Source organism: Pristiophorus japonicus, chromosome 5, assembly GCF_044704955.1.
Source record: "Pristiophorus japonicus isolate sPriJap1 chromosome 5, sPriJap1.hap1, whole genome shotgun sequence".
Classification (NCBI taxonomy): domain Eukaryota; kingdom Metazoa; phylum Chordata; class Chondrichthyes; family Pristiophoridae; genus Pristiophorus; species Pristiophorus japonicus.
In genome coordinates, this window is record NC_091981.1 from 160,714,038 (window position 1) to 160,727,759 (window position 13,722).

The 13,722-nt window shown below is 47.0% G+C and overlaps 1 protein-coding gene across 1 annotated transcript in view; it reads left to right on the top strand.

Annotated features, from left to right (window-relative positions):
- The first annotated feature begins 2,257 nt into the window (after positions 1-2,257).
- Positions 2,258-13,722, top strand: part of LOC139263912 (glycoprotein-N-acetylgalactosamine 3-beta-galactosyltransferase 1-like) — a 44,362-nt gene continuing 32,897 nt past the window's right edge. The window contains exon 1 of the mRNA XM_070879992.1: positions 2,258-2,304. The gene's annotated coding sequence lies outside the window, so the exon portion shown is untranslated. The remainder of the gene's footprint in view (positions 2,305-13,722) is intronic.

Genomic DNA, 13,722 nt, shown 5'->3' on the forward strand with positions numbered 1-13,722 from the left:
TTGGCGAATGATACTTAAGGGGTTGACAGTGGATGGGCAATGGCAGACATTTAGAGACTGCATGGATGAACTACAACAATTGTACATCCCTGTCTGGTGTAAAAATAAAAAAGGGAAGGTGGCTCAACCGTGGCTATCAAGGGAAATCAGGGATAGTATTAAAGCCAAGGAAGTGGCATACAAATTGGCCAGAAATAGCAGCGAACTTGGGGACTGGGAGAAATTTAGAACTCAGTAGAGGAGAACAAAGGGAAGGGCAGGGAAAATAAATTACGAGAGGAAGCTTGCAGAAAACATTAAGACGGACTGCAAAAGCTTCTGTAGATATGTAAAGAGAAAAAGGTTAGTAAAGACAAACGTAGGTCCCCTGCAGTCAGAATTAGGGGAAGTCATAACGGGGAACAAAGAAGTGGCGGACCAATTGAACAAGTACTTTGGTTCGGTATTCACTAAGGAGGACACAAATAACCTTCCGGATATAAAAGGGGTCAGTGGGTCTAATAAGAAGCAGGAATTGAGGGAAATCCTTATTAGTCGGGAAATTATGTTGGGGAAATTGATGGGATTGAGGGTCGATAAATCCCCAGGGCCTGATGGACTGCATCCCAGAGTACTTAAGGAGGTGGCCTTGGAAATAGCGGATGCATTGATAGTCATTTTCCAACATTCCATAGACTCTGGATCAGTTCATATGGAGTGGAGGGTAGCCAATGTAACCCCACTTTTTAAAAAAGGAGGGAGAGAGAAAACAGGGAATTATAGACCGGTCAGCCTGACAACGGTAGTGGGTAAAATGATGGAATCAATTATTAAGGATGTCATAGCAGTGCATTTGGAAAGAGGTGACATGATAGGTCCAAGTCAGCATGGATTTGTGAAAGGGAAATTATGTTTGACAAATCTTCTGAAATCTTTTGAGGATGTTTCCAGTAGAGTGGACAAGGGAGAACCAGTTGATGTGGTGTATTTGGACTTTCAGAAGGCCTTCGACAAGATCCCACACAAGAGATTAATGTGCAAAGTTAAAGCACATGGGATTGGGGGTCGTGTGCTGACGTGGATTGAGAACTGGTTGGCAGACAGGAAGCAAAGAGTAGGAGTAAATGCATACTTTTCAGAATGGCAGGCAGTGACTAGTGGGGTACCGCAAGGTTCTGTGCTGGGGCCCCAGCTGTTTACACTGTACATTAATGATTTAGACGAGGGGATTAAATGCAGTATCTCCAAATTTGCGGATGACACTAAGTTGGGTGGCTGTGTGAGCTGCGAGGAGGATGCTATGAGGCTGCAGAGTGACTTGGATAGGTTAGGTGAGTGGGCAAATGCATGGCAGATGAAGTATAATGTGGATAAATGTGAGGTTATCCACTTTGGTGGTAAAAACAGAGAGACAGACTATTATTTGAATGGTGACAGATTAGGAAAAGGGGAGGTGCAACGAGATCTGGGTGTCCTGGTACATCAGTCATTGAAGGTTGGCATGCAGGTACAGCAGGCGGTTAAGAAAGCAAATGGCATGTTGGCCTTCATAGCGAGAGGATTTGAGGGAGGTGTTACTACAGTTGTACAGGGCCTTGGTGAGGCCACACCTGGAGTATTGTGTACAGTTTTGGTCTCCTAACTTGAGGAAGGACATTCTTGCTATTGAGGGAGTGCAGCGAAGGTTCACCAGACTGATTCCCGGGATGGGGGGACTGACATATCAAGAAAGACTGGATCAACTGGGCTTGTATTCACTGGAGTTCAGAAGAATGAGAGGGGATCTCATAGAAACATTTAAAATTCTGATGGCTTTAGGCAGGTTAGATGCAGGAAGAATGTTCCTAATGTTGGGGAAGTCCAGAACCAGGGGTCACAATCTAAGGATAAGGGGTAAGCCATTTAGGACCGAGATGAGGAGAAACTTCTTCACCCAGAGAGTGGTGAACCTGTGGAATTCTCTACCACAGAAAGTCGTTGAGGCCAATTCACTAAATATATTCAAAAAGGAGTTAGATGTAGTCCTTACTACTAGGGGGATCAAGGGGTATGGTGAGAAAGCAGGAATGGGATACTGAAGTTGCATGTTCAGCCGTGAACTCATTGAATGGCGGTGCAGGCTCGAAGTGCCGAATGGCCTACTCCTGCACCTAGTTTCTATGTTTTCTATGTTTTCAAATGGACTGTTTCTGTGTTGTAATTCTATGTTGTAATTCTATGGATATAGGCGGATCCACGGAAGTACCGAGGTGTCTTTGACAGGCTTCAGTCTGTGTGGGTGTTTTCGCTGGCTGGGTGAAGTCGAATGTGCCATCAGTTTGACAGGTCAGTTTAACACTAAATCTCAGCAAAATGCTAAAGTCGACTGAGTGCCGTGAAAGAGAGCGAGCAGGACCTCGACACGATCCAATGCGAACGATTTTTGAGATGTTTTCCGATTGCATTTCTTTGTACGTAATTATATGTCGGCGCTTATCATTTAAAAGAAGCCGCGCTCGCTACCAACTCAGCGGAGAGTGAAACCAGACTATTTGGGTTGTCTGCCACATAGTTTTCACTGTGGAAACAATCAACCAATTAATCGGTTGTTTCTTTAGAAAGGCTGTTGCTTCAATGGCTTTTGGTCGATAAATTGACGGAATGATCAGTTTGGGGAACATGCTGCTGGTCCATACCATTGACTAGAAGGGCTGTTTGCTAATAGTTGCTGCAATGGTTTAAGGATAGACTTGTCTCGTATGTCCAGATTCAGTCTTAAACGTTGTCACATGTTTTGGTTAAATTTTAGGTTAATAATTTTTGATGGTAATTTTTGTGTTTGAGGGGGTCCTTTTTTAATTCATTGCACTCAGTATCTGCACTTCTTTGCTGATTTGTTTTTTAGAATTGTAATTTTGACAGTTAACCGACAAATAAATAGGTGGTCATTTCAAAAATCAAGCTGAAGAGAGGTGATACTTGTCATGTATGACGACCATGTATACTAACTGCATAGTCACATAAAGTGTGCCACCAGAGGGCACTGCGGTGGGAGACCTAGGTGTGCAGGGCCCAGGATAAAAGGCTGCCCACCATGCTTGTGCCTCACTCTGGAGTTACAATAAATGGGACTAAGGTCACAACAGCTCAAGTATTCGGAATAAGGTGGACGAATTAACTGCGCAGATAGCAGTTAACGGATATGAAGTATTTAGCATCACGGAGACATGGCTCTAGGGTGACCAAGGCTGGGAACTGAACATCCAGGGGTATTCAACATTTAGGAAGGATAGACAGAAAGGAAAAGGAGGTGGGGTGGTGTTGCTGGTTAAAGAGGAAATTAATGCAAGAGTAAGGAAGGACATTAGCTTGGATGATGTGGAATCTGTATGGGTGGAGCTATGGAATACCAAAGGGCAGAAAATGCTAGTGGGAGTTGTGTATAGACCACCAAATAGTAGTAATGAGGATGGGGACAGCATCAAACAGAAATTAGGGATGCTTGCAATAAAGGTACAGCAGTTATCATGGGAGACTTTAATCGACATATTGATTGGGCTAACCAAACTGGGAGCAATGCGGTGGAGGAGGATTGCCTGGAGTGTATTAGGGATGGTTTTCTAGACCAGTATGTCGAGGAACCAATTAGAGGGCTGGCCATCCTAGACTGGGTGATGTGTAATGAGAAAGGACTAATTAACAATCTTGTTTTGCGAGGCCCCTTGGGAAAGAGTGACCATAATATGGTAGAATTCTTAATTAAGATGGAGAGTGACACAGTTAATTCAGAGACTAAGGTCCTGAACTTGGGGAAAGGTAACTTCGATGGTATGAGACGTGAATTGGCTAGAAGAGACTGGCGAGTGATACTTAAAGGGTTGACTGTGGATAGGCAATGGCAAACATTTAAAGATCACATGGATGAACTTCAACTATTGTACATCCCTGTCTGGAGTAAGAATAAAACGGGGAAGGTGGCTCAACCATGGCTAACAAGGGAAATTAAGAATAGTGTTAAATCCAAGGAAGAGGCATATACATTGGCCAGAAAAAGCAGCAAACCTGAGGACTGGGGGAATTTTGTAATACAGCAGAGGAGGACAAAGGGTTTAATTAGGAGGGGGAAAATAGAGTATGAGAGGAAGCTTGCTGGGAACATAAAAACGGACTGCAAAAAGCTTCTATAGATATGTGAAGAGACAAAGATTAATGAAAACAAATGTAGGCCCCTTGCAGTCAGATTCAGATGAATTTATAATGGGGAACGAAGAAATGGCGGACCAGTTAAACAAATAATTTGGTACTGTTTTCACGAAGGAAGACACAAATAAACTTCTGGAAATACGAGGGGTCCAAGGGTCTAATGAGAAGGAGGAACTGAAGGATATCCTTGTAAAGCGGGAAATTGTGTTTGGGAAATTGATGGGATTGGAGGCCGATAAATCCCCGGGCCTGATAGTCTGCATCCCAGAGTACTTAAGGAAGTGGCCATAGAAATAGTGGATGCATTAGTGATCATTTTCCAACAGTCTATCGACTCTGGATCAGTTCCTATGGGCTGGAGGGTTGCCAATGTAACACCACTGTTTAAAAAAGGAGGGAGAGAGAAAACGGGTTATTATACACCGGTTAGCCTGACATCAGTAGTGGGGAAAATGTGGAATCAATTATTAAGGATGAAATAGCAGCGCATTTGGAAAGCAGTGACAGGATCGGACCAAGTCAGCATGGATTTATGAAGGGGAAATCATGCTTGACAAATCTTCTGGAATTTTTTGAGGATGTAACTAGTAGAGTGGACAAGGGAGAACCAGTGGATGTGATGTATTTGGACTTTCAAAAGGCTTTTGACAAGGTCCCACTCAAGAGATTGGTGAGCAAAATCAAAGCACATGCAATTGGGGGTAATGTACTGATGTGGATAGAGAACTGGTTGGCAGACAGGAAGCAGAGAATCGGGATAAACGGGTCCTTTTCAGAATGGCAGGCAGTGACTAATGGAGTGCTGCAGGGCTCAGTGCTGGGACCCCAGCTCTTTACAATATACATTAATGATTTAGATGAAGGAATTGAGTGTAATAAAGTTTGCAGATGACATTAAACTGGGTGGCGGTGTGAGCTGTGAGGAGGATGCTAAAAGGCTGCAGGATGACTTGGACAGGTTAGCTGAGTGGGCAAATGCATGGCAGATGCAGTGTAATGTGGATAAATGTGAGGTTATCCATTTTAGGGGCAAAAACACGAAGGCAGAATATTATCTGAATGGCGGCAGATGATGAAAAGGGGAGGTGCAACGAGACCTGGGTGTCATAGTTCATCAGTAATTGAAAGTTGGCATGCAGGTACAGCAGGCGGTGAAGAAGGCAACTGTTATGTTGGCCTTCATAGCTAGGGGATTTGAGTATAGGAGCAGGGAGGTCTTACTGCAGTCGTACAGGGCCTTGGTGAGGCCTCACCTGGAATATTGTGTTCAGTTTTGGTCTCCTAATCTGAGGAAGGACGTTCTTGCTGTTGAGGGAGTGCAGCGAAGGTTCACCAGACTGATTCCCGGCATGGCGGGACTGAAATATAAGGAAAGACTGGGTCAACTCGGCTTTTATACACTGGAGTTTAGAAGGATGAGAGGGGATCTCATAGAAACTTACAAGATTCTGACGGGACTGGACAGGTTAGATGCAGGTAGAATGTTCCCGATGTTGGGGAAGTCCAGAACCAGGGGACACAGTCTTAGGATAAGGGGTAGGCCATTTAGGACTGAGATGAGGAGAAAATTCTTCACTCAGAGAGTTGCTAACCTGTGGAATTCCCTACCGCAGAGAGTTGTTGATGCCAGTTCATTGGATGTATTCAAGAGGGAGTTAGAGATGGCCCTTACGGCTAAGGGGATCAAGGGGTATAGAGAGAAAGCAGGAAAGGGGTACTGAGGGAATGATCAGCCATGATCTTATTGAATGGTGGTGCAGGTTTGAAGGGGCGAATGGCCTACTCCTGCACCTATTTTCTATGTTTCTAAGTACAATACTAGACCTCGTGGAGTCATTCATAAGAGTATTAAAGACATAACAATACTGTGGAGCGTTTAAATTTTAAAACAAATCTCTGATTAGTTTGAGGCATGATTGGCCATTGAGACACAGGACCGGCAAAATACATCCGGCACGCAAAGATTAGATTGCCAAATATACTCAATAAATGAGAAAGGTGGCGCCAGGTTAGATTACGAACAGGTGTACAACAGAATATGGAATTCTAGCATAAGAAAATGTCAGCAACCTGAACTCTGATTAATCGGATAATGCGCAATCTTCATTCTCGGTCTGCTAGTAACCGTTTAAAACTGCGATACCTGAGTCTTGTGTTGACCATGGCAACCCCAAAATAAATTTACTGCACTTGCTGAAACTCTTGGCTTGGATGACTTGTTTAGTTAATTGAGTCGTAGCAAGCATTGCCATGTACAAATTTAGCATCATTTCTTTATCTTTGTACTCCATGTCCCTATTTATAAACCTAAAATGCCATTTACTGTTAATTTTTGCACATTGGAGTCTGCTATATATATATTTTCGGGTTCAGTGACATTGGTTGTTCACTTAAGCAGCCTGATTATCTTGCATAGACTTGGGAGTTGGCTCAATAGCTCTATATCTGTTTTTACAATAACATAATCTGGGAATGTAACAATAGCATCTCCTTGCTTTCTGCTGGAGACTTGTCATTTTTACATGTTTTTCTTCAATCTCTCTAAAGGTGGACTGTGTAGGCACTAGACAGCATGAAGTTTGGTTTGAATTGTATACTGCTTTAATCCACAGTAAGGTGAAACGTACAGAGCAATAGATATGATCTGAGTTGCTTCGTTCAATCAGTAGAACTCAAATTGAAAAAAATTCAAATTTAGATCCTTTATGTTGAAACATGGTTAAAGATTCCAGAAAGGTGCCAGCCCCGATTGGCCTTTTAAAAATATAGCTTCATCTACCTACATTCTCACTGCACACGAACAATTGCTTTAATGTTCTATTCAATTATTGATGCATAGTTATGCTGGCATTACCAAATCCATTCTATGCCATAAAATGAGGTGATTTTTCAAATGAACAATAGTCTCCAATTTGGTCGAACGTGGGACGTGGCTTCGCTAATACAATATTTTACCCACCCTGCCTTCTCATTCCATTTTACCTGCAATACAATGTTTGTCTCCTCCTAGCATTCTCACAGTACTCCTGGCAATTTCATTCCTTTCTTGGATAGATTGACTGTTATCAGGATGTGGGAAGTTGAACACAATGTGCCCAAATTTCGGGCCGCGCCTAGAATGGCGCAGCCCGGGCCTGGACGGCCATTTTTCGCGCCTAAAAAATACCTGCAGATTCTCCGGCTCCCTGCTGGTCCTTTGCAGCTCGGCGCAGCGAGCACAAGCTGTGGGGGATGGAGCCAGGTCCCTGTGCTGAAATCAGTGCCGGGACCGCTGCACAGGCGTGCTACAGTGGGCACGCATGTGGAGTAGCTCTAGGCACCCGAAACTGTGTGGGAGGGGCCCGAAGCACGCAGCCCCTAGCCCTGGCCAAATGGCCTCACTGGGGCTGCGAGGATCAGGCTGCACCTCCCTCGTCCAGCTCCAGCTCTGGCTCCAGCTGGCTTTCTCAACCCCCCACACGCTCCCCCCCAGCTCCCGCTTTGCTCCCCCCCGGACACCCCCCGCCCCCCCCTCCCACCCAGCTCCCACTCCACTCCCCCCCAGACCCCCCCCCCCCGCCCAGCTCCCGCTCCGATGACCCCCCCCCAGCTCCGGCTTCCCCCGGCCACCTACCTTTAACACCTTCGGCGGGGCCCGCCTGCCCGGCATCTTGCTGGGGGCGGGCTCCGCCCGAAGTCTTGGGCCCGGCTTCTTCACGTCAACCGGGCCCGTTCAGCCTCCTCCCTCTCCTCTCCCCTCCCTCCCTCTCCTCTCCCCCCATCCCTCCCTCTCCTCTCCCCTCCCCTCCCTCTCCTCTCCCCTCCCTCCCTCCCTCCCTCTCCTCTCCCCCCTCCCTCCATTTCCTCTCCCCCCTCCCTCCCTCTCCTCTCCCCCTCCCTCCCTCTCCTCTCCCCCCTCCCTCCCTCTCCTCTCCCCCCTCCCTCCCTCCCTCCCTACTTCCCCCCTCCCTCTCCTCTCCCCCCTCTCCTTTCCCCCCTCCCTCTCCCCTCCCCCATCCCTCCCTCTCCTCTCCCCCCTCCCCTCTCCCCCCTCCCTCCCTCTCCTCTCCCCCCCCCCTCGTCTTCTCTCTCTCGCCTTCTCCATCTCTCTCTCTCCCTCTCTCGCCTTCTCTCTCGCTCGCCTTCTCTCTCTCTCTCTCTCCCCCCTCCCTCCCCCTCCCCCCACCCTCGCTGTCAGAAACACATAGGCACTGACAGACAGAGAGAGAGACACTGACAGACAGAGAGTGAGAGAGAGAGACACACAGACAGACAGAGACAGAGAGAGACACACTGGTGGGCCTCGTCCCAGCATGCTGTTGGAGGGCTCCCGGTGCTGCAGTCAGTGAGTAGAAAATGTTTTATTTATTGATTTTTTAATTTTATTTATTTTTTATTAATTTTTTTTTGATTGATTTATTGGTTGATTTATTGATGTATTTATCATTTATTATTGATGATGGCTCTTTATTTGTAAAACTGAAGTGTCTAATGTTTGTAAACTTCCCTTTAAACCGCCCCCCCCCCCCCTAAGTGTTGGCAAGGTTTTTCTGAGCGTACAAAAATCTACACTTACTCCATTCTAAGTTAGTTTGGAGTAAGTTTTCACTGCCTAAACTTTCAAAACAGGCTTAAGTGGCCGGACTCGCCCCCTTTTGAAAAAAAAAGCTGTTCCAAACTGAAACTGTTCAAAGTGACTAGAACTGGAGCAAACTAAATGCCGAGAATTGCAATTTCTAAGATACTCCATTCTAAACCAGTTGCTCCAAAAAAACAGAAGCAACTCAGGCTGAAATTTGGCCCCAATGAGATGGAGAAAAGTTAATCATTCACAAGCTGATTGTTCTAAATTTGCTGTCAAACTAATTTGCTTTACATTTTTTTGTGAGGTTAGTTCAATTGAGTCATTGTGTGTTTATCATTAGTTACATTAACAATGATGGTACTTCCATATGGATACTGTAAACAAATGTCATTAAAAGCACTCTTCCAGCTGATTCTAGTGAGGCTCCAAAGAGCTATAGTGCATGTGGAACACGTGCTGCAGCATGATTCACTACCTCCAGATGAGGAGAAAATAAAATAAAAGATCAACAATGGAGCTATGTTACAATTAAGCTGCTTTTAACTTTTTATGATCTCTGAAGACCAGGTCGCAGATGTGTGACCCGAGTGTGTGACCGTTGGAGTAACATGTGCAGTTTTAGGTGCCTATTATAGAAAATGCATCAAAGCTGTAGAGAGCATACAGCGTAGATTTGTCAGGATAAAGTCAGGAATTGGAAACTGCAATTCTGAGGAGAGACTTGAAATTCTAGGACTCTTTCTACTGGAGCAGAGAAGGCTAAGAGGAGATTCAGTACAAGTTTTTTGAAATTATAGACAACTTATGATCTGAATAGGGAAAGATTTTCTCTGGTTGGGGAGTCAGTTATGAGGGGTCATTAATTTAAAATCCTCAACAGAGCGAGAAGAGAGATTAGGAGTTTTTAGGAGGGAAAAGTGTATCAATATTTGAAGCAGTTCAATACAGGACTATTGGCAGTGCAATTAGTATTGGATGACATCATCGTGGTGGGTCAGCATGGAGGCCCCGACCTGCGAGAGGCCATCAGCGGCAGGTCGGGGCCATAAAAGGAGCAGTGAACGGCGGCCATGGGCAGCGTGGCGGTATACCACTGCAAGGTACAGCACGAGCTGGTGCAGGAGGGAGACGGCAGTGAAGAGGGACGTCATCAAAGTCCAGTTCGGTGATTAGAGCGTGAGCAGGTACAGCAGGAGTGACGAGGTCGGGGCGAAGGAGCGGCGAGAGATTGTAGAGGGATGTGATCGGGGCCCAGGAGAGGCGCTAGTTCAGGGCCAGAAGAGGAGTGGGCCCAGGGGCAGCACGGGCCAGCCCACACTGCGATATGTGTGTCCACTAGTCCCGTGGAGCAGAGCAGGTCTCCAGTCATCTTGGTTAATCCTTGCCACTGGAAAAGACCTAGCTCTGCCAAGCCCGTGTGGTGGCTGGTGTGGAACGGCCACCACACATTAAAAAAATCCAGGCACGGGCATCTTCCACCCTTCAACATGTAGTTCGGGACCTGGAATATTAGGTCCTTCATTGAAACACCTGTGAACTCATCCCTTTTCAACGTGGAAGCAAGTCATCCTCGTGTCGAGGGTGTGCCTATGATGATGTTAAAAAAAACATCCTTCTGTGTTGTAAATTTGTTTATTTCAATAGTTCCAACCGCTGTCTGTCTTTGGAGCTCCAGTTAAAGTGCTAATCTGGATTCAATATGTCTCTTCATGACATGGCATCAGGACAGAGATGTGTCAGATGTGACTTATTGCTGATGGCATAGTGCCAGTACTTCGTGCATACATCCTGTTGAACCTGTGCAGCAGCTTTGTACAAGATTGGCCGCACTGTTTAAGCATCAACGGGAGAGCGGCATACCTGGGTCACTGCTGTGACAGGTGGGTCGAAATTCAGGTGAGCCAGAAAGCTGCCGCACTTATTATTGTGTTCCTAACACAGATGAGACTGCACACACGGAGGTTAAAGCAACAGCGACCTCAGTCTTTATTAAAACACTGCAGAGCGAGGAACAGGCCTTAGGGGCCGGCTTATATACAGTGCTCCCAAGGGATGCTGGGATCCCTTGGGACTTCAGGGGATGCACTCCTTGGTGGCGGAACATGGGAGTGCATGCTTTACAGATACACAACATCACTCCCCACCAAAGTCAAAGTGAAAACTATTTACAAGGTGAGGCGATTGGGAGCCTTTCTTTCCCTGGTGGACCGCCTCGGTAAAATGTCTGTTCTGGTGTGTTAGCTGTGCCCACAACAGTCAGTTTGCCTGAATGGACAGCTCGTCCTTTCGCCGCTGGAATAGCTTGATTAGCTCTTGCATTTCAACGGGAATGCTGGCCCAACTCCCATGCAGTACACAGTTTGTTACTAAGGACAGCAGAGGATCTTGGCTGGTCCAAGTCCTAGTCTGGCGGGCCGTGACAGGTGATTTATCATTTTCAAATGCTTCCATGACCATCAACAAGTCTGCGGGCTGCGCCACCATCAACAAGTTTGCAGGCTGTGCCATTTCCACCCCCGTGGTGGGCAATGGTAGACGACTGAGAGCATCTGCACAGTTCTTGGTGCCTGGCCTGTGGCGGATGGTATAGTTATACGCTGATAGCGCGAGTGCCCACCTTTGTATGCGGGCTGAGGCATTTGTATTTATCCCCTTGTTTTCAGCGAACAGGGATATGAGGGGCTTGTGATCGGTTTCCAGCTCAAATTTGAGGCCAAACACGTACTGATGCATTTTCTTTACCCCGAACACACACGCTAATGCCTCTTTCTCAATCATGTGTAGGCCCTCTCGGCCTTACACAAGCTCCTGGAGGCATAGGCGACAGGTTGGAACTTCCTTGCAACGTTAGCTTGTTGTAATACACATCCGACTCCGTACGATAATGCATCACATGCTAGCACTAGTCTTTTACACGGGTTAGACAATACAAGCAGCTTGTTGGAGCATAAAATGTTTCTGGCTTTCTCAAAAGCAATTACCTGTTTTTTTTCCCCATACACAGTCCTCATCTTGACGCAATAACACATGTCGGGGCTTTAAGAGGGTGCTTAACCCTGAAAGTTACCAAAATAGTTGAGGAGTCCCAGGAACGATCGCAGCTCCGTGACGTTCTGTGGCTTGGGCGCGTTCCTGATAGCCTCTGTCTTGGCGCCTGTGGGCCGAATGCCATCTGCCGCGATCTTTCTCCCCAAAAACTCTACTTCTGTTGCCATGAAGACGCATTTCGACCTCTTCAGCCGCAGCCTTACGCGATCCAGTCGCTGGAGGACCTCCTCCAGCTTTTGTAGGTGCTCGACGGTGTCCCGACCCGTGACCAATATGTCGTCCTGAAAAACCACCGTGCGTGGTACCGACTTGAGTAGGCTCTCCATGTTTCCCTGGAAGATTGCTGCAGTTGACCGAATTCCAAACGGGTAGATGAACAGTCCCTTGTGCGTGTTGATGCAGGTGAGGCCCTTCGAAGACTCCTCCAGCTCCTGCGTCATGTAGGCTGAAGTCAGGTCAAGCTTGGTGAACGTCTTGCCTCCTGTCAGTGTCGCAAATAGGTCGTCTGCCTTCGGTAGTGGGTACTGGTCCTGTAGCGAGAAACGATTAATAGTTACTTTATAATCACCGCAAATCCTGACTATGCCATCACTTTTGAGTACTGGAACAATCGGACTGGCACACTCGCTGAATTCCACTGGGGAGATGATGCCCTCGCGTTGCAGCCTGTCCCGCTCGATTTCCACTCTCTCCCTCATCATGTGAGGTACCACTCGCGCCTTGTGGTGAATGGGTTGTGCCTCTGGGACCAAGTGGATCCGCACCTTTGCCCCGGAAAAGTTTCCAATATCTGGCTCAAAAAGGGAAGGAAATCTGTGAAGAACCTGGGTACATGAGGCCTCATCGACATGTGATAGCGCTCGGATGTCATCCCTGTTCAAGCGGATTTTGCCCAGCCAGCTCCTTCCAAGCAGTGTGGGGCCATTGCCTGGGACAATCCAGAGTGGCAGTTCGTGCACTGTGCCCTTATAGGTGACCTTGACCATGGCGCTGCCCAGGACAGTGATGAGCTCTTTGGTGTACGTTCTCAGTTTCGTGTGGATGGGGCTCAGGGCTGGTCTGAGTGCTTTGTTGCACCACAGTCTCTCAAACATCTTTTTACTCATGATGGATTGGCTAGCGCCAGTATCCAGTTCCATGGCTACGGGTAAGCCATTCAGTTTTACATTTAGCATTATAGGTGGACATTTCGTCGAAAATGTGTGCACCCCGTATACTTCAGCATCTGCCTCCTTTCTCTGAGGCTCGAAATTGCTTTGATCCACCATGGACCGATCTTCCTCTGCCACGTGGTGGTTAGCAGGTTTTGCAGAGTTTGCAGCTCGTCTGCAAGCTCGTTGAAGGTGTCCATTGTTCCATAGCTCTTGCAAACATACCCTTTGAAGCGGCATGAATTGGCTGAATGGAAGCCTCCACAACGCCAACAAGGTGTGAATTGCCTTGCATTCATCCTTTGTTGCGGACTCTGAGTCATCTGGGTCACCTGAGGCCTGCTGGCAGTTGCAGACTCGTGGTTTCTGCCCTGTACATTTCTGCTCGCAAACACAGTTCCAGTTAATTTATGAACATTGCTAGCACTTGTGTGCTGAGAGATTTGTTTGGTGTTATCACTGGTGGACATAAACGCCTGTGCTATCGCAATGGCCTTACTGAGGGTTGGTGTCATACCAGTCAAACTTTTTCATAGGATGGTCTCATGGCCAATGCCCAGTCCCAAAAAGTCTCTGAGCATTTGCTCCAGGTAGCCATCAAACACACATTGTCCTGCAAGTCGCCTTAGCTCAGCGACGTAGCTCGCCACTTCCTGTCCTTCAGATCGCTGGCACATGTAGAACCGATACCTCGCCATCAGCATGCTCTCCCTCGGGTTAAGATGCTCCCGAACCAGTGTGCACAGCTCCTCATATGACTTATCTGTGGGTTTCACCAGAGCCAGAAGATTCTTCATG